This window comes from Lissotriton helveticus, chromosome 5_1, assembly GCF_964261635.1.
Source record: "Lissotriton helveticus chromosome 5_1, aLisHel1.1, whole genome shotgun sequence".
Classification (NCBI taxonomy): Eukaryota; Metazoa; Chordata; class Amphibia; order Caudata; family Salamandridae; genus Lissotriton; species Lissotriton helveticus.
In genome coordinates, this window is record NC_136065.1 from 1,645,368,447 (window position 1) to 1,645,386,509 (window position 18,063).

Sequence of the window (18,063 nt, forward strand, 5' to 3'; positions counted from 1 at the left end):
GCAGAGACACAAAGTGATTAACTGAGGATAACACTATTTGGTCAAGTGGATGATCGGTATTTGAGTGCAGGTTTCCTGATCCCTCACTCACTGTGCAGTTCACCTACTGATATCTCCTCCTGTCTCCCAGATACAGGGCAATGTTTTTGTCTAATTGTTTCAGGAGTTAAATTAGTAAACAAACTTAATAAAATACATGAATCGTGTTAAATAAATCGGATGCAAAAAGTAATAAAAGATGCATAGGAGAAGGCAGGGCATTTTTTTAATGTTAATACCGCTACATTCACCTGACGTAGCAAGCATAATGATTTTCAGAACAGCTCAACACATCATTAAAGGCAATTGCAATAGTTAGCAAAATAAAGGGGTCAGCTTATCTCACAGATAGCTCACAATTTAAGAGCTATCTATAGACGAAATGCAAAGCGAACGTGGCAAGGGGGGACCCAGGGAGAGCCAGGCGCGAGCCGGTCTCTTCCTGGGTAGGTTCGCGCGAGAATCGCGAAATCAGGTGGGGACTGATTAGGGGAAGTATTATAAGGGAGACAGGCTGGCGGTTGGGGGACTGCGTGGCGGGAGGCTTGAAGGGAGGTTTGTTTTGCGGCGCGAGTGGTGTACCTTGTTTCCCCTGGTCTCATGGAGGAAGCGGCGGAGGTCCGGAGGGCCGTGCAGATACTCTGCGAGGCCGGGCGCGAAGACCTGCTGCGGCCGGGTGTCCCGGCGGAGGCGTGGGTCGGTATGGTCCGCCCCCCTCGCAAGGCTTCGGAGGGCGTTTCCAGGGCGGTGGAGGCGTGTTTGTCCCTGGACCCGGAGGAGGAGGAAGACGGTGAGGCGGCCATGCCGGCAGACGGGCCCCTGTTTGTTTTGCCCGCCGCAGCTGTGGAGCCCCCGCCGGGTGACCCGGGCGCCCTCCAGCAGGTATGTGATTTACCGTCCTTTAGTGCTGGTTCCTGTGGGGCGCCCGGGGGGAGGCGGGGGCGTTCCGTGGGCCGGCAGGCTCCGCGCTCAGGCGGACTGGCCCCGGGGAAGTCGGGGAAGCCCCAGGCGGGCCCCAAACCAAAGCGGGGGCGGAGCCTGGATTTACACGGGCACTCGCTGACCCCCCCCTCTGCTGTGCTGAATGTAGACTCCTTCACTACAGTGCCCCCTTTGCCGGAAGGGGTTTCTCCATACCTGTGGCTGAATGGTCATTGTTTCCTGCTCTCCCCCGCCACGCCGGGGCCTGTTCCTGCCCCCCCCCCCTCACTTCTGGCCCCCCACCTCTGGGTGGCGCCGCTGCTGGGCCACATACTGCCGCGCTGCCGGCTCACCCCCCCCCTGAGGCCCCCACTCCTGCCTTTGTTGTGGATTCGGTGGGCACGGTGCCTAGCTTGCTGCCCCCCTCGGCCACCGGGTCTGCGGCCACCGGTATGCCTGGCCCCCAGCCTGCCACTCCCACTCCCTTGGCTCCTGGTGGGAGGGGTTTGTTCCACAAGGGTGCGCCCCCGTTTCCTGGGCAAGCCCTGTTCCCGGTCCCTAGGGGTCGGCCAGGTGGCCTCCATGGTGGTCCTGCGACTGGGTCGGGTGGTGCCCTTGGTCTGGCGTCGGTGGGTCGTCCATTGGGGGGTGATTGCGGTTCCACCTTAGGGGAGCATGTGGTTGCGCACCCTTCCTTGTCTGGCTCGAGCGGCCGCAGTTTTCGATCTGCGCCTACGGCTGGGCGGCTGTTGGCAGTTTCTACGGGTCCGGGAACTGTCCACACGGCTGTTTCCAGTGGTGGGCTTTCAGGGGAGTTATCTGGAGCGGATAGCTCTTCTACAGCTTTCGGTGCACACAGCTTTCAGAACATTGACTGGCAATTTTATGATGGGGGTATTGGTGATGGGGCTATGCCCAGTGGCAGCGCGCAAGTCGAATTTTCTGATGAAGCTTTCTGTGGGAGTTTTCATGATGATGATTTGGAAGAAGGGGAAGTGAGAGACAAAGATGTTGGGTTTTTGGCAGCACGGGCCCAAGGGGGTGGGTTGGGGCAACCCACTGTTTCTCGTGTTTTGCAGGAGTCTCGTGCGGACTATGCAGCTGTACGAGGGGCAGTGAGGTCTGGATCTTCTCAAAGGGATCGTGGGGCTGTTCAGCCACAGTCGGAGCAGTTGCCGAGAGGTAAGGATGGGTGGTGGTCTGTGTGGCAACCTAGGGAGAGTCTCCCTGTTAAGAGTACAAGATCTATTGGTACGGGTGATGGGGTTGTGGTTGAGCGAGTCGCTCTGGCACCGAGGCTTGAGCGGCCGGTGATTTCGAATGTTTCTACTGTGCAAGTTGCAAAGGATGTTTCTGCAGCAGGGTCTGGGGGGGTGGCTGCCACACGGGTCACGGAGGATAGTATCCTACCGAAGAAATTGCCTTATTCCGGGGTGGGGATGCCGTTGGGGTCACATTTGTCTGAAAAAACAAAGAATCTCATATGGTCTGGTGCATTTGTGGATGTTTTTCGGCTTCTACATAGGGATGTCCAAGCTAAAGAAGGGTCGAAGGAGGAGGAATTAGAATTGGCTCGGAGGCCTCGTGTTCCGAAGTCAATAGAGAATTGGACTTCGGCCTTTCTTATTTATGCCAGCGTTTATTGCCAACGCCATCCAGAGAAGGCAATAGACATGTTTAAATATGCAGATGTCATACGCAAGGCTCACAGTTACTTTGGTGGCTTTGCCTGGTTGTCCTATGATGACGAATTCAGGGCGCGCATGAGCGCTTTTCCTGAGCGTTCATGGGGTGAGGTTGATTCCGAGTTATGGTTGCAGTGGATGGCTTCGGCGCATCCGACCGCTACGATCCACACGGCTAGTGGGCAGCCAGTGTATTATCGGCCCTTTTCAGCTCGCCCCGCTCAGTCTGGGGCGGGGGTTTGGGGCAGAGGTCAATCATCCGCCTCTGGCACATGTTGGCATTTTAACAGGGGCTCCTGTAACAGACCAGCTTGCAGGTATAAACATGAGTGTTCGCAGTGTGGGGGGAAGCATGCGCTCACCCAGTGTTTTCCCGGCCAGCGATTTGGTGATCAAGGTCGGGGTTCGGGGGGAAGGGGACAGCCGCAGCATGCTGTTTACAAGGGCTCCTACTCCTATTAGGCAAGATGTTCTCGATCTCTGGCTGGTGGAATATCCTGATGTTGAGGCTGCTAAGATTTTGTCTTGGGGTTTCCGGATTGGGTTTCGGATTGGGTCTCAGGGACCCAGAGTGGGCAGGTGGTCGGACAATTTGAAGTCTGCGAAAGAGAGTCCCCAGGTTGTGCGGAAAAAGCTGGATGCTGAGCTGGCAGCGGGTCGGATTGCTGGTCCTTTCTTGAATTGTCCTCTGCCTGACTTGATTGTATCGCCCCTGGGTGTGGTACCCAAGAAGGCGGAAGGGGAGTTCCGTCTTATCCATCACCTGTCATGGCCCGAGGGTGCATCCATTAACGATTTCATTGATCCAGCGGACTCAACTGTCCATTATGCTTCAGTGGACGATGCCTTACGGCTCGTGCGCACGGCTGGGGTTGGGGCCTTGCTGGCGAACAGCGACATTCAGTCGACTTTCCGGCTCTTGCCCATCCATCCTTGGGATTTCAGTCTGCTGGGAATGCATTTTGATGGTAGTTTCTACGTGGATAGGGTGTTGCCCATGGGCTGTTCAGTGTCATGCTCCCTTTTTGAGACATTCAGTACATTTCTGCAGTGGCGCTTCACTTTTGTTAGTGGCCACGTCTTGGTCTGTCATTACCTTGATGATTTTCTTTTCATTGGGGAAGGTCACTCTGGGCAGTGTCAGTCGGCTTTGACCATCTTTCAGGCTCTGGCAGAGGACTTGGGCGTGCCATTGGCGCCGGATAAGACAGAAGGTCCCTGTACATCCCTGACTTTCTTGGGGATTGAAATTGATACCTTGTCTATGGTGGCGAGATTACCTGAGGCTAAAGTGAGAGAAATGTCTTCCTTCATACATCTAGTGTTGGGGGAGCGGAAAGTTGTTTTGAGGACTGTACAGAAGCTTTTGGGGTACCTCAATTTTGCTTGCCGGGTTGTTCGGGCGGGCAGGACTTTCTGCAGACGTCTGGGTCTTTCCATGTCAGGCGCAAGCCTTCCCCATCATCGGGTGCGCATTACCACCGCTGTGCGTGCCGATTTGACTGTATGGCTTCGTTTCCTGCAGGAGTTCAATGGCGTGTCCTTGTTTTTTGCGGACGAGGACATGGTGTGGCAAGTACAGTTGTTCACGGATGCGTCGGGAGCTCACGGCTTCGGCGTGTTTTGGGAAGGGCGATGGTGCGCGGCCGGCTGGCCGGCGCACTGGAAGGAACAGGGTCGCAGCATAGCTTTTCTGGAGCTCTTCCCGCTGCTGGTTGCTTTGTATCTCTGGGGGGAGGAGTTTCAGAATCGCTCCGTCTTGTTTCATGTGGACAATTTGGCAGTCGTTCACCTTGTCAATCACCAGAAGGCTCGTGACTTGCGGGTTTTGCGGCTCCTGCGCGCATTCATGCTGCGGTGTCTGCAATTAAATATTGTCTTTAAAGCACGGCATGTTCCTGGTACTTCTAATTGCATCGCTGACTCTTTGTCTCGCTTTCAGTGGTCCGAATTCCGCAAATTGGCTCCTGGGGCGGACCTGGAACCCACGGCGATCCCACAGTACGTATGGGACCTGGGGGATTGAGGGTCCAGCTCTTGGTCGAAAATTCAGTGGCTGACTCCACAAGGCGGGGTTATGTGAAGGCCTGGCATGAGTTTCTGCAGTTTGGTAAGGATTTGGCGGGGTCAGTCAGGGCCGGGGTGTCAGATGAACAATGCATCTTACAATTTGTTTTACATTTGGCGGACAAGGGCCTATCGCCTACAACCATTTCTGGCAAGTTGGCTGGGGTTTCTTTTTATGGGCAGCTTTGGTGGGGGAGGGATCCTGTTGGGGGGGTGTTGGTTCGAAAAGTGTTGAAAGGTTTGGCCCGGCTTCGGGCTGGTGGTCGGCAGCTCCGGCAGCCGGTGACTTTTGAGTTGCTCCAGTTGCTGTTGCCGGAATTGGAGGTGTGTTGCCATGATGATTTTGAGTGTGCCAAATTTCGTTTGTGTTTTGTTTGGTTGTTCTTTGGGGCATTTCGGGCATCAGAGTTGCTGGGGTTGAGGGGTAGGGTAGGTATGACCAGCGGGGAGGTGGTGTTGGAAAGTGATAGAGTGCGGCTGTGGCTGCGGGCGTCCAAAACTGACCAGATGGGGAGGGGTAAGTGGGTGTTCCTTGGCAGGAGTGGTGTCATTGCATGTTGCCCGGTTGGAGAATGGGAAGTTTTTGTGGCCTCCAAACATTTTCTACAGGGGCCCATTTTTTGTCATGCTGATGGTAGTCCTATCGTTGCGTCTCAATTGTTGGCTGTATTACGCAAGGTTTTGTTGCGCCTGGGGAGGGATCCTGTTCAATTTGGTACCCATTCCTTCCGAATTGGAGCGGCGACAGAGGCCGCTCGGTTGGGGTGGGACTGGTCTCAAATTCGTCGCATTGGTCGTTGGCGTTCCAAGTGCTGTGAGAAGTATGTGAGAAAATAGTACATTTTGCTTGTCTAACATTTCTTTTTCTCCTAGGTCCTTGGCCCTCAGTCGCCCGATCCAAAAGAAGGGTGTGGATACTGGGGCATTCTTTTGTTAAAAGGGCAGCCTTAGCCGCTGCCAGTCAGCTATGTGGGAGATCACTTGGTTTAAACAGCATGTCGCACGAAGTCTCCTGGCATGGAACGGGGGGCATGCGCTGGGGTGGGCTTTTTCCTGCCTTGGCTGCTTTGGTTTCACAATGTTTGGGGGGCCCTCCGGATCTCCTGGTACTGCATTTGGGCGAAAATGACTTGGTTTCACTCTCTGGTTTGACTTTGTTAAAATTGATGAAGCAAGACCTGGAAATCATCAAGACTACATGGGTGAGCACCATGCTGATATGGACTGAGTTTGTGCCTCGTTTGCAATGGCGCGGGGCGAGGAATCATTCCGCCCTGGAAAAGGCTCGACGGAAAGTCAATAGAACAATGCGACCTTTTTGTCACCATTTGGGTATCTACAGTTTGGATCATTACCATTTAAAAGTCTCTGAACATCATTTATTCTGTGAGGACGGTGTGCATCTCTCTTCTTTGGGCATCTCTTTTTACCTTCTGGAACTCAGGGATTTGATTAGCAAAGTTCTTCAGGTGCAGTTGTGGTGTGCTCCTTCCTTTCCATCTTAGGTGGGGCAGGAAAACGCTAAAGGTTTTCCTGGGTGGCGGATTTTTGCTAGTGGGGTGGGCAGCCTGGAGCGGGTTGGCCATCCTGAAGGGTAGATCGTTGGGTAGTACTAGGGGTAGTAGGCAGGAGTTTGTTCGGGGTTTTGGGATTTAGGTTTCGTAGGCTCACTGTAGAGTTGAATTGTGTAAATAAATAAATAATGAATGTGTTCATGAAATTTATGATGCACCTGTCTTAAATAAAGTGGCCTTTCTTGCTCCTAAAGAGGTATGGACAGTGATTTCTTGCGCGAGGGGGGACCCAGGGAGAGCCAGGCGCGGGCCGGGCTCTTCCTGGGTAGGTTCGCGCGAGAATCGCGAAATCAGGTGTGGACTGATTAGGGGAAGTATTATAAGGGAGACAGGCTGGCGGTTGGGGGACTGCGTGGCGGGAGGCTTGAAGGGAGGTTTGTTTTGCCCCACCCACCCTCCCTCATTTTATTTTAATTTTTTGGGGTTTTTATTTTGCGGTACTCTAGGTGCTGCTTTGTTTTCAGGTTTTGCCACTGTTAGGTCAGGTGCTTTTGTTCTTGTAGGAGGCGGATTTTTGCTAGTGGGGTGGGCAGCCTGGAGCGGGTTGGCCATCCTGAAGGGTAGATCGTTGGGTAGTACTAGGGGTAGTAGGCAGGAGTTTGTTCGGGGTTTTGGGATTTAGGTTTCGTAGGCTCACTGTAGAGTTGAATTGTGTAAATAAATAAATAATGAATGTGTTCATGAAATTTATGATGCACCTGTCTTAAATAAAGTGGCCTTTCTTGCTCCTAAAGAGGTATGGACAGTGATTTCTTGCGCGACAGACAAACTCTGTTTTTAACTTTTAGAAACGTGTTAAAGCTGTAATTCTTGTACAGCAGTATCATTTGAGACTTCCTTATTTATTTACATGTCTGATGCTACAGCAACCCAACGAGCTCTCCTGCTGCTCAGCTGCAGGGCCCTTTCTGATGGGCGCTCCTGATGCTACCCTGTGCATTGAGAAATTGGAGACTGAGTGACCGCCCCACTCACACCTATCTGCCCCCTCCCCCCCCCTTTTCTCACCTCTATGCTTCCTTCCCCAATTTTCCCTCATCCTAGGTGAGCAGTTTTCAAGTGACAGGACGTCATTCTATCCTTTGTTGTGCGCCCTGCAGGGTATCCTGCTTTTCATTCATACAGGGGCAGGGCGCACTTCACACATAATGGCAGTTTAAGGACCTATGAAATCGCTGCCATCATCATGCAGCTGCAGCGATTAGGCCCTGCGAGAGGGGCCAGCAGGGGAAATGGGTAGAACCTTTAAACTCTTAGGGGGCCCTGGCCTCGAAACACGTCTTTAAAAGTGCGAGGCCCCCCTCCTGCGAGCAGACCGGGGGGGCCCTGGGCAGCCGCCCATGCTGCCCATGCCTAGCGCCGGCCCTGGATTGACAGGGTGACGGAGGCCGACTCTGGGCGTTACTACTGTGCGAGGCGGTCACAGTCACTTTTCCCGATAAAAGTCCGCATGTATAAGACGGAGTGAAGTGTTGCAATTACACCACACGATGTATTGCATCAAGGGGCAGCCGTCGGGCATGCGTTGACACACAGCTTTCTTAGTCATGTTTCAAGAAAAAAACAAGCATTTGCAATGCAATAGGTCTCGCATTAGGAAAGTTTGAGCCATTGGTATTGCGAATTACATTTTTTTTATTTAGCTATAGTAATAGCTAAAGTAATAGCTTTGTCATTTACAATGCCAATAGTTTTAACTTTCACAAATGTGACACCTATAGCATTTGCAATGCAATATGTGTTGTGAACCTGGCTGCCTTCCTGTTAGAGACACTAAGATTGTGTAGCTCTGCCCCTGAAGGTGCTAATCACATCGAGTAAACCTATTGGAAACCAATAAAGAAGAGGTTAATTGGGGCTAGACGGGCCCACGGTGCTACCAGGGACGTACCAATATGCTGGCTTTACTGTAAAGGTCCTTGGTAGGTCTGCGCGGGCTATTGGTGTAAACACATGCGCACTCCAGTAATTCCACTGAGGCAACTAAGGTTTGTGTCAAAACCGCGAGGAATGCCAATTAAGGGGCTCACTTCCTTGTCTGCTTCCGTGACACCTGAAGCTACTGCCTGGAAAGGGATCGTTGGACTGCCATCTCATGGGAATGTTCAGAAAGCGCGGCAATATTTAATTAATCTCTTTTCAGCAAATAAAAGGGTCTTGAACTTTCAAGGAAGCTGCAAATTGGCTAAAACGTGTCTATCTATCATCTAGTAAAAAGGTGGGACCTCTCGACTTAATTACTTTGCCTCTGAAGGCCCCAGCTTGGGTCTCCCAGAGAGTTCGATTTGTCCGGAATATGAATTCCCAAGCCCAACTACAAGACAGGGTAGTATAAATTGTCTGGTGCGAGAGTGGATGTTGGAGTACAAGCTAAAAAATGCATAAATACATGAAGAAATAAATACCGCCTTCGGGTAAAGTCCGCGCTATATAAAAATGCATAAATACATGAATAAATGAATACCGCCTTCGGGTAAAGTCCGCGCTATATAAAAATGCATAAATACATAAATAAATAAATACCGCCTTCGGATAAAGTCTGCGCTATATAAAAATGCATAATTAACTAAATAAATACATACCGCAAAACATCCTCGTTACTCTGCCGGCCTGCGACCAGGAAGTCAGGCAGGCCGGCGCGACACCCGGAAACAGGAAGTAGGAGGGCGGGAGCCTACCCCGCCTCCCACGGAAGAGCCGCGATTGGAGCCGTGTTGGGAGCAGGGAGCACCGGAGCAGGCAGGAGCCTACCCTGCGCCCCGGTGCCGAAGGAGGGAAGAAGAGTCCTGCTGCCGGGCCTTGCAGCTGAGGAGAGGAAGCCGGTGAGTGCGTTGCTGAGTGGCGGGCGGGGGGAGGGGGGGAGCATGTACGCGCGCGTGCGGGGGCGGCCTGTGTATGTGTGTGTGTGTGTGTGTGCGTGCGTGCGTGCGTGTATGTATGTGTCTTGGAGTGCGTGTGTGTGACTGTGGGGGAGGGGGTGTGTGTGTGTGAGCGAGTGTCTGTCTGCGACGTGTGTGTGTGTGTCTGTGTCTGTCTGTGTGCATGCATGCATGCGCGGTAGGCTGGGAGGGCGGCGCAGGACGGAACGTGCGCGTTCGCGCACAGCAATCCAGCCTGGACTGCGCTCGTGCACCTTCTCGTCCGTCCTTCCCTCGAGACAGCTGACTATACGTCTCCGTCCCTGGAAGCATCCTTTGGATGCTAATTCCAGGGCGAGACCTAAAAAGGTCCTAACGGTATGTCTCATATGGAACTGCACTCTGAATGGATTGTTGCTGTGCATATGATTGGGTGCACCAACCTGCATCATTCAAATGGCAGATCGCATATACAATACAAGCAAGCGATAAAATGTGACAATTTACCTACAGTAAAGCATTCAAGACCTACATTGTGTTGCTCCTATGGGGACATGCTGAATGTGGATACTACATGGAAAGCGTTTTATAAACGCTACTACAATGCAATAAACCACTACTGACATTGACAGTGGGGGTCGCAGAGAGAGCTTTTTTCATCTACTTCAGATCCAGTCTAAGTTGTTGTCTTGAATTATTCAGAATAAAGACCATTTCTCTCTCCCTGTTGTTCACGGATGATTAAACCTTATTCAGTAGTTCTTTACCATTTACATTTGCTAGTGATTTGCGCACTAATTGCAATTTAGTTTTTTTTTTAAGTACAAGTGCTGCTGATTGCTCTCTTCCTCTTTAGAAAGAAGCTGAAAAGGCACTCCATTTACCATATTTTCCTTCATAGTCAACCCCATTCTCTGTGGCCAACCTGCTATCGGTGCTTCTCCTATCCCCAAATATAGCACCCCTGCCTTGTTCTCCCTCCGCTCTCCCGTGGAGCACTCTTACTTCAGACAAGATCTGCCCTTTATAAATAGCTAATACCAATAACAAGCGCCTCATTACCAAAGTGTCTAGTTTGTGTCCTTGGTTCCTTAAAGCTGGGGCACTGTTGCTGGAATAATAGCTATCTTGTCAACATTGATCGCTAAATGAATGTCAATCTACCCCGTTTAATTTATGTACAAAGAAGGGAAATGGATAGATTAACTAGGCAAGCGCTTTAACTGATCATGATAAATTGGCAGTCTATTATTGAAATACCGCTGTTAAAACACACACTGCGTGCAGATGGGAAGATTTGCACAATCTGAAATACTTGCTACAAAATTGCACTAATTATTATAAACTGAGCATCACAGTGGAAACGTCTGAAGTTATTCAGCTTGACATTTTGACAGATCCGTATAAGTGACGCTGATCTTTTGTTTCAGCGCCTCTACATTGAACAAATTCTTCTAAGGCAAGCATTTACCTCCCTCAGATAACCGCGATGTTAACCTGCGGAATTCTGTTCACTTTAATTTGTTTCCTTTGCTGTATACCACTACCAGACAGGGAAGTCTTTTTTGCTTTACCAAGTGCATCGGAGTACAGAGATGGGAATAAGTAGTTAAACAGTGAAAAATAACACTAATGGTGGGAAAAAATAATTAGACTACAATGATAGTACTAACTCAAACCGCGCTATATAAAAATGCATAAATACATGAATAAATAAATACCGCCTTCGGGTAAAGTCCGCGCTATATAAAAATGCATAAATACATAAATAAATAAATACCGCCTTCGGCTAAAGTCTGCGCTATATAAAAATGCATAATTAACTAAATAAATACATACCGCAAAACATCCTCGTTACTCTGCCGGCCTGCGACCAGGAAGTCAGGCAGGCCGGCGCGACACCCGGAAACAGGAAGTAGGAGGGCGGGAGCCTACCCCGCCTCCCACGGAAGAGCCGCGATTGGAGCCGTGTTGGGAGCAGAGAGCACCGGAGCAGGCAGGAGCCTACCCTGCGCCCCGGTGCCGAAGGAGGGAAGAAGAGTCCTGCTGCCGGGCCTTGCAGCTGAGGAGAGGAAGCCGGTGAGTGCGTTGCTGAGCGGCGGGCAGGCGGGGGGAGGGGGGGAGCATGTACGCGCGCGCGCGTGCGGGGGCGGCCTGTGTATGTGTGTGTGTGTGTGTGTGCGTGCGTGCGTGCGTGCGTGTATGTATGTGTCTTGGAGTGCGTGTGTGTGACTGTGGGGGAGGGGGTGTGTGTGTGTGAGCGGTGTGTGTGAGCGAGTGTCTGTCTGCGACGTGTGTGTGTGTGTCTGTGTCTGTCTGTGTGCATGCATGCATGCGCGGTAGGCTGGGAGGGCGGCGCAGGACGGAACGTGCGCGTTCGCGCAGCCAAATCCGCCTGCTAAAGCTCGTGACAGTTTTTTGTCCCTCATTCCCCGGCATCGGACAGCTTTAAGTCTCCAGCCCTGGACGCATCCTTCGGATGCGAATTCCAGGGCGAGACCTAATGAAAAGCACACGCTCTCTCTCCCCCGCCCTCCCCGATCACCCAGTGTTCCTTTAAGAGCCGGTTAGATTTGGTTCAACTATAATAGTGCGCTATATGTGTATGTCACAATAATTTATTTTCCCATAAAAAATAAGTTATTTGTCAAGACGACATGTAACATTTTCTTTACAATTAAAACAGAGCATCCGGGAATGCATCTTTTGTTTTACGCTATTAAATAAAAAAATATATATTTTTGTCCCATTTCCACTCTATATGTTTTAATTAAAATGCCGCGATTTTGGCAAAGTATAGTTGAGTTACTTTTTCTCACACAAGTCAAATTTCATGTTTTCATTAATAATTGCACTTATGATGAAAAAGAGATCCTACAAGGTCGAGCCAGCCAGGAGTCGAACCTGGAATCTTCTGCTCCGTAGGCAGACGCGTTATCCATTGCGCCACTGGCCCGCAGCTGTTTTTTTGTACAGGGCAGAGTAGAAGACCAGCGCATATGCTCTGTGGTATGTGGACGGCAGTGTATACGCTAGAGAGGTTGAATAAGCTGGAGAAATTATAGCTCCTTCACATTAAGTAGTGAAGATAGTAGCAAGAGTCAAATACTGAGGTGTATGAAGGGATCACTTAAGGAACTCACCGAATGTACAGGCAATAAAAGTCACAACAACTTTAACATCCACTGCTCTCTTGGGCAAAGCGTAGTGATGTCACTTTGTATATTTTGTCCCCTGCTCTGATTGGATCAAAGTCTTTTCGATTTGGTCAGGCAGCCATTCAGAACTGGCGACTTAACTAGTTCTTTTCCGCTGCAGTGCAAGTGCACAGGGCTGGTGTGGCGGGAAATACAACTGTTTGCGCACAACATTATACATCGCAACTGGAAAGAACGACTGTTCCGCAGACACAATACATTTGTTATTTATTTTTCTAGAACCGTGGCCATGCACCAGTATCGCAGATGCCCCGTTACTTTGCCCAGTTTAAATGGAAAAAGTCATTAGCAGCTGCATCCGTGACAGCCATTATGAAGGTCCGTGCTTTCGAGACCACGCCAGTAAAGGTGCTTTTTCAAAAATTCACTAGCATTTATTGTTCGATGAAAATATTGGGCCCTTTGGCAAATCGACAGTTATCTGTTTTACAGTTAAAACAGACCTCTCGAGAAACTCTGAATGGCCCACTTTAAAAAATAAATATTGGCGTTAAATTCCTAGTATGTAATTTAATTCGAATGCCTAGCTGTTTATCTAACGAAGTTTCATGATCTAACAGGCGTGATGTAGTTTCTTATAATGTTTATAGATGATTGTAATGTTTATATCATTAGTTAAAAAAAGGTATCGAACCAGCCAGGAGTCGAACCTGGAATCTTCTGCTCCGTAGGCAGACGCGTTATCCATTGCGCCACTGGTCCTTTATGTTACAACTGATCAGAGAAATGATGATAGCGAAATCATAAAAGAGGTGATACAAGCTCGTGTGACAGACAGTAAGGGTGTAGGGATGCACTCTACAATAGAAAACACAAAGTTCTAGGAGCTAAGTATAATATCAACTCATTTCAATTCGCAGCTCTGGAGCCAGCCTATAGGTCTGAGGAGCTTCAGATCCCTGCTCACTCCACTGCTTTGCAGAGATGAATGTTGCCTTCGAGGCGGAAGGGCTTCTTGGCTTTGCCTCCTCTAACTGCAGAAATGCGGCTGGAGCCTGACATCTTACAATTCCTTCCGTTATATATAACATTTTGCAGACAGTACTAAATTACAACTACAATGCTATAAACAAACCCATGGCCCGACCTCAGTTCTACAGTCTTTCAAATACCGTGGCCTGCCAGGAAGCATCCTGTTGGCCATGCGCCTGTGTTCGCACAATGAAGGGAGCAGGCGCTGTAAGTATTGGTTGGGTACTTCCTTTGGTAATGACTAGGCCACTGACGCCCGAAGCCTCAGCACACATCCCACTGATATGTACGCACGTGGGCTACTTTTCGTGCTTGACCGGCTGCTACCTCTCATCCAAAAACATGTGCAGCAGCGGGGTCCTGCGATCAGGCAGCGCCACAGTTGCTGCATGGCGAGGAAAGATCAACTATATTGCAAGTGCGACAATCTAAGCAAGTGTGTCCTGGTGCATCAGTGAAAGGCAGTGTTGTAAATGGAAACAGAGAATTGCTGGTACTTGTTGTGTCCTAGCCGATGGGCTTTATCGGCTGAGGAAGTTCTAGTCACGTGACCTTGTTACAATTAAAAGAGTCTACGCACGCACGTACGCCAGTGAGGCAACGGCGGGCAAGACGAGAGCAGCAAACTAAGCCTGGCCTCTGTGTCCTTTTATTGTGCGCCACAAGTGGAGGCCCCCAGTGCCCCCAACAGTCCCTAACCCTCATGTTGTGCCGTCGCGCACAACATAACAACTGTCGACAAGGGTGGGATGTGCCCTCGCCGTGTGTACCGCTGTGAGGTGGCCGTGAGCCACGACTCTCACTCGCGGTGCTCGTGCCCGGCTCCCGCTGGCGGTGTGCGCCTACTCTGTGCTCCGGAGTCTAGGAGTGAAGATCACATCGCGGCTGCATTCGGCAGCGCGCGGACACGGTGAGGCGCGTCGGCCCGCAATTAGAAGGGGACATCGTGTGGTTGCGCTTATGCGCATAGGCCCGGCGCTGCACGTGGCTGTAAGCGTGTGGGGGAGGAGTGCCTCGAATCCTGGGAAGAAACCGCGATAACGTCGCAAATGAAATCCTCGCCCGGCCTTTCCTGCAAACAACACGAAGGAACACTAGGCCTCTCCACCGGCACAAGGGAACACCACGTGGGCGGAGGCTCAACGAACCCAGGGGTTGCACGCGGAAACGCGCAACACACTGAGGGCGAAACGCAACAGTAACTGGCGCCGCACAAGTTCAACTCCGGTGCACCGAACAAACATTGGTCACGCGACAGAACGTCAAGTCGCTCGCCTCACGATAAACAAGCACTAGTAACGCTAAAGAGAGTCAGGCCTCTCCAGAGGGGTGGTCAAACAAGGACTTATACGCAAGCCCACAGCAAAGTGCAACGCTAGGTCACTGAATTAATTCCTGTACTCCCTGCACCAGCCATGGCCACGATACCCCACATCGAACCGTTCGTGGTGGAGGGATCACCATCGTCGCTAGCCCCTAAGTGGAAGGATTGGGTGGATCGGCTGTTGATCTTCTTCGAAGCCACTAAAGTTCACAAGGAACAAAAGAGGGCCATGATCCTTCATTTGGGAGGCAAGGATATTCACAACATTGCTAAAACCATAGTGGAAGTGACTCCAAAAAATCACCACACCCTCATAAATGCCCTGAACGCACACTTCGAGCCTATGGCTAACCAAGATTATGAAAGATTCATCTTCAGACAAGCCCGACAGCTCCCAGAGTAGTCGCTAGACACGTATCATGCGCGCCTGAAGAACCTTGCGTCAACATGTGGGTTTGCTGACAATACGGAAGAAATACGTGGTCAGATCATACAAGGCTGCGCCTTTACCAAACTGAGAGAGCGAATCCTAGAAGAGTCAGGCAAGCCACTGGTGGAGATCCTAACGCTAGGAAGCACCAAGGAACTCTCCAAGGCCTGTGCAGCACACATGGAAGCCGCACTTCAAGCGCCCGTGAAGGCGGAACCAGTCAACAGGATAACCGCAAAATCTCCAACAAAAGGGGTGAAGAAAGGCCCCGGGACACTCCCATCGGGGGCAGACGAAATCGTGTGGATACTGCGGAGGTCTACCACATCCGGCGGCAGAATGCCCAGCAAAAGGGAAGCGGTGCTCGGGATGTGGGCGCTTTAACCACTTCGAAAAAGTGTGCCGTGCAAAGAAATATAAGAAGCCCCGCCAGGTGGTGAACACAGTACCTTAGAACGATCAGAATCAGAGTGACATGGATGATGATTACGAGGAGTGGACGGTTCACAAGGTGCACATGATTGGCACCGCTACCAGCCGGACAAGACGTCTCCCGCAATGTGGAATCAAAGTCGGTACCCAAGATGTCATGGCCGTCGTGGACACGGGTGCCACCATCAATATAATGGCCGCAGGCCTTCATCAAACACTGAATCCGATGCCGGTCCTGACACCATCAGCCATCACGGTATTTGCTTACAGGCAAGATACTCCTTTGCGAATAAAAGGAAAGTTCAAAACAATGATCTCACACAGAGACAGATCTATCACCACCAATGTCTTCGTGTCAGAAGATGGACAAGGCATGCTGCTAGGGTGCAGAGCGGCAGAGGATCTTGGAGTCGTATCGTTTGCGTTTGGGGTCCATCAAGAATCCATTCAACAGCTGCTGCTGGAATTCTCTGAAGTGTTCCAAGGCATTGGAAAATTCCGAGGGAAAGAGGTACATACACATTGATCATACGGTGCAGCCAGTCGCCCTCAGACATCGCCGAGTAGCGTTCCACCTGCGTACGATCGTGGAGGAGGAACTAAAGAAACTTGAGAATGCTGGAATAATCGAAAAGGTGGCTGGTCCCACCCCATGGGTTTCGCCAATTGTGGTCACACGGAAGCCCAAACAGCCGGGGGGGTGTGAGAATTTGCGTGGATATGCGACTCCCCAACGCCGCCATCAAACGAGAACGCCACATTACCCCAACAATTGACGACCTCATAGGTGAAATGGCAGGAGCAACTTGGTTCTCCAAGCTAGATTTACGTGCTGGGTATCACCAGTTGGTGTTGGACGAGGACTCTCGTAACATCACCACATTCTCAACACACCTTGGACTCCGGAGATACACCCGCCTGAGCTTTGGGATATCCAGCGCGGCAGAAGTATTCCAGAATGTAATACAAGAACTCATTGCTGACATTCCGGGAGTGATCAACGTCAGTGACGAAATCATGATTCATGCCCGGAACATACCAGAGCACAATCACCGCCTACCACTGGTTCTTAGGAGGTTGAGGGAAGCTGGTCTCACCTTACATCGTGAAAAATGCGAGTTTTTGAAGCGCAAGATCCAGTTCTTTGGTTACACCTTTTCCATGATGGGGTGAATCCGGATCCAGAAAAGGTGAAAGACATCAAGGAAGCGGCACCTCCCACCTCGGTCACGGAAGTCCGCAGCTTCCTAGGAATGGTCAACTACTGTGGACGGTTCATAAGAGACTTGGCCAACCTAACAGTACCACTGAGGGAGTTGATCAAGGATTCCACGCCGTGGAAATGGGGACCGGAACAGGAGAAAGCGTTTCAAGACATCAAGGATGCACTATCATAGGCGACCACCCTGGCCTTCTTTGATCCCTGGAAACTAACATTGGTGGTGGTAGATGCCGGCCCGGTAGGATTAGGGGCAGTGCTAATGCAGCGACATACAGCAGACGAGGACTGGGCCCCAGTGGCTTTTGCCAGCGGGACACGGAACAAAGGTATTCCCAAATTGAGAAAGAAGCGATAGCCATACACTGGGGATGCAGGCACTTCCACCTGTACATATATGGGAAACCATTCATTGTCGCAACTGACCACAAACCACTGGTCGCCCTATTTTCTGGCACCTCCACCAAGCCTCCGCCGCACATCGAAAAGTGGATGTTGCAGCTTCAAAACTATAACTGCAGAGTGGAGTACCAACCCGATCTCGCAACCCCGCGGATTATCTATCCTGTCATCCCCGCGCAGCCACCAGGGAGGAGATGGAAGACGCGGCCGACACGGAGGAGTACGTACGATGTGTTACAGCTCGGTCATGTCCACTACCACTCTCCATGGAACTCATTGCGGAAGCCACCAAGACCGATGACTGTCTCTAAAGAGCCATAACTGCAGTATAGAATGGAAACTGGCACAAGGCCAAGGAAGATTGGAAGATTCTGACGCCGGGGGCGCAACGCATCATGGACAGCCTGTACAATGTGAGAGAAGAATTGAATGAAGACAACACAGGATGTTTGTTGAGAGGACACCGGTTAGTAATTCCCTCATCCCTCACAGACCAAGTTGTTCAGGTGGCTCATGTGGGCCACCAAGGGATGGTAAAGACTAAATCTCGTCTTCGGACCACGGTCTGGTTTCCTCTGATGGACGATCTGGTGGAATCGACGGTGAGATCTTGTGCGGCATGCCAAACGACCGGGGAACTTCCCAGACCAGCGCCAATCCTGGCTAAGCCCAGACCCAAGTCTCCGTGGGAGTGCGTCAGCCTAGACTTTGGCAGCCTTCCAGATGGCCGACACACCATGGTGGCCATCGACGATCATTCCAAGTATCCAGAAGTGGAAATTATAGCCACCACCAGTGCTGCGGAAGTTATTCCCAAATTAGAGAAAATATTGGTGACGCATGGTCTGATGCAGTTACTAAAGAACAGAACTACCAGCGGCAAGTTCAGACTTGCGTACGAGCCGGAGCCATGGACAGTGGT

At 50.9% G+C, this 18,063-nt stretch overlaps 2 non-coding genes across 2 annotated transcripts; both read right to left on the bottom strand.

Annotated features, from left to right (window-relative positions):
• Positions 1–12,027: 12,027 nt before the first annotated feature.
• TRNAR-ACG (transfer RNA arginine (anticodon ACG)) lies at positions 12,028–12,100 on the bottom strand. The gene has a single exon. It is a non-coding gene; the product is annotated as a tRNA-Arg (tRNA).
• Positions 12,101–12,991: 891 nt separating this feature from the next.
• Positions 12,992–13,064, bottom strand: TRNAR-ACG (transfer RNA arginine (anticodon ACG)). Its single transcript has one exon. It is a non-coding gene; the product is annotated as a tRNA-Arg (tRNA).
• Positions 13,065–18,063: the final 4,999 nt, after the last annotated feature.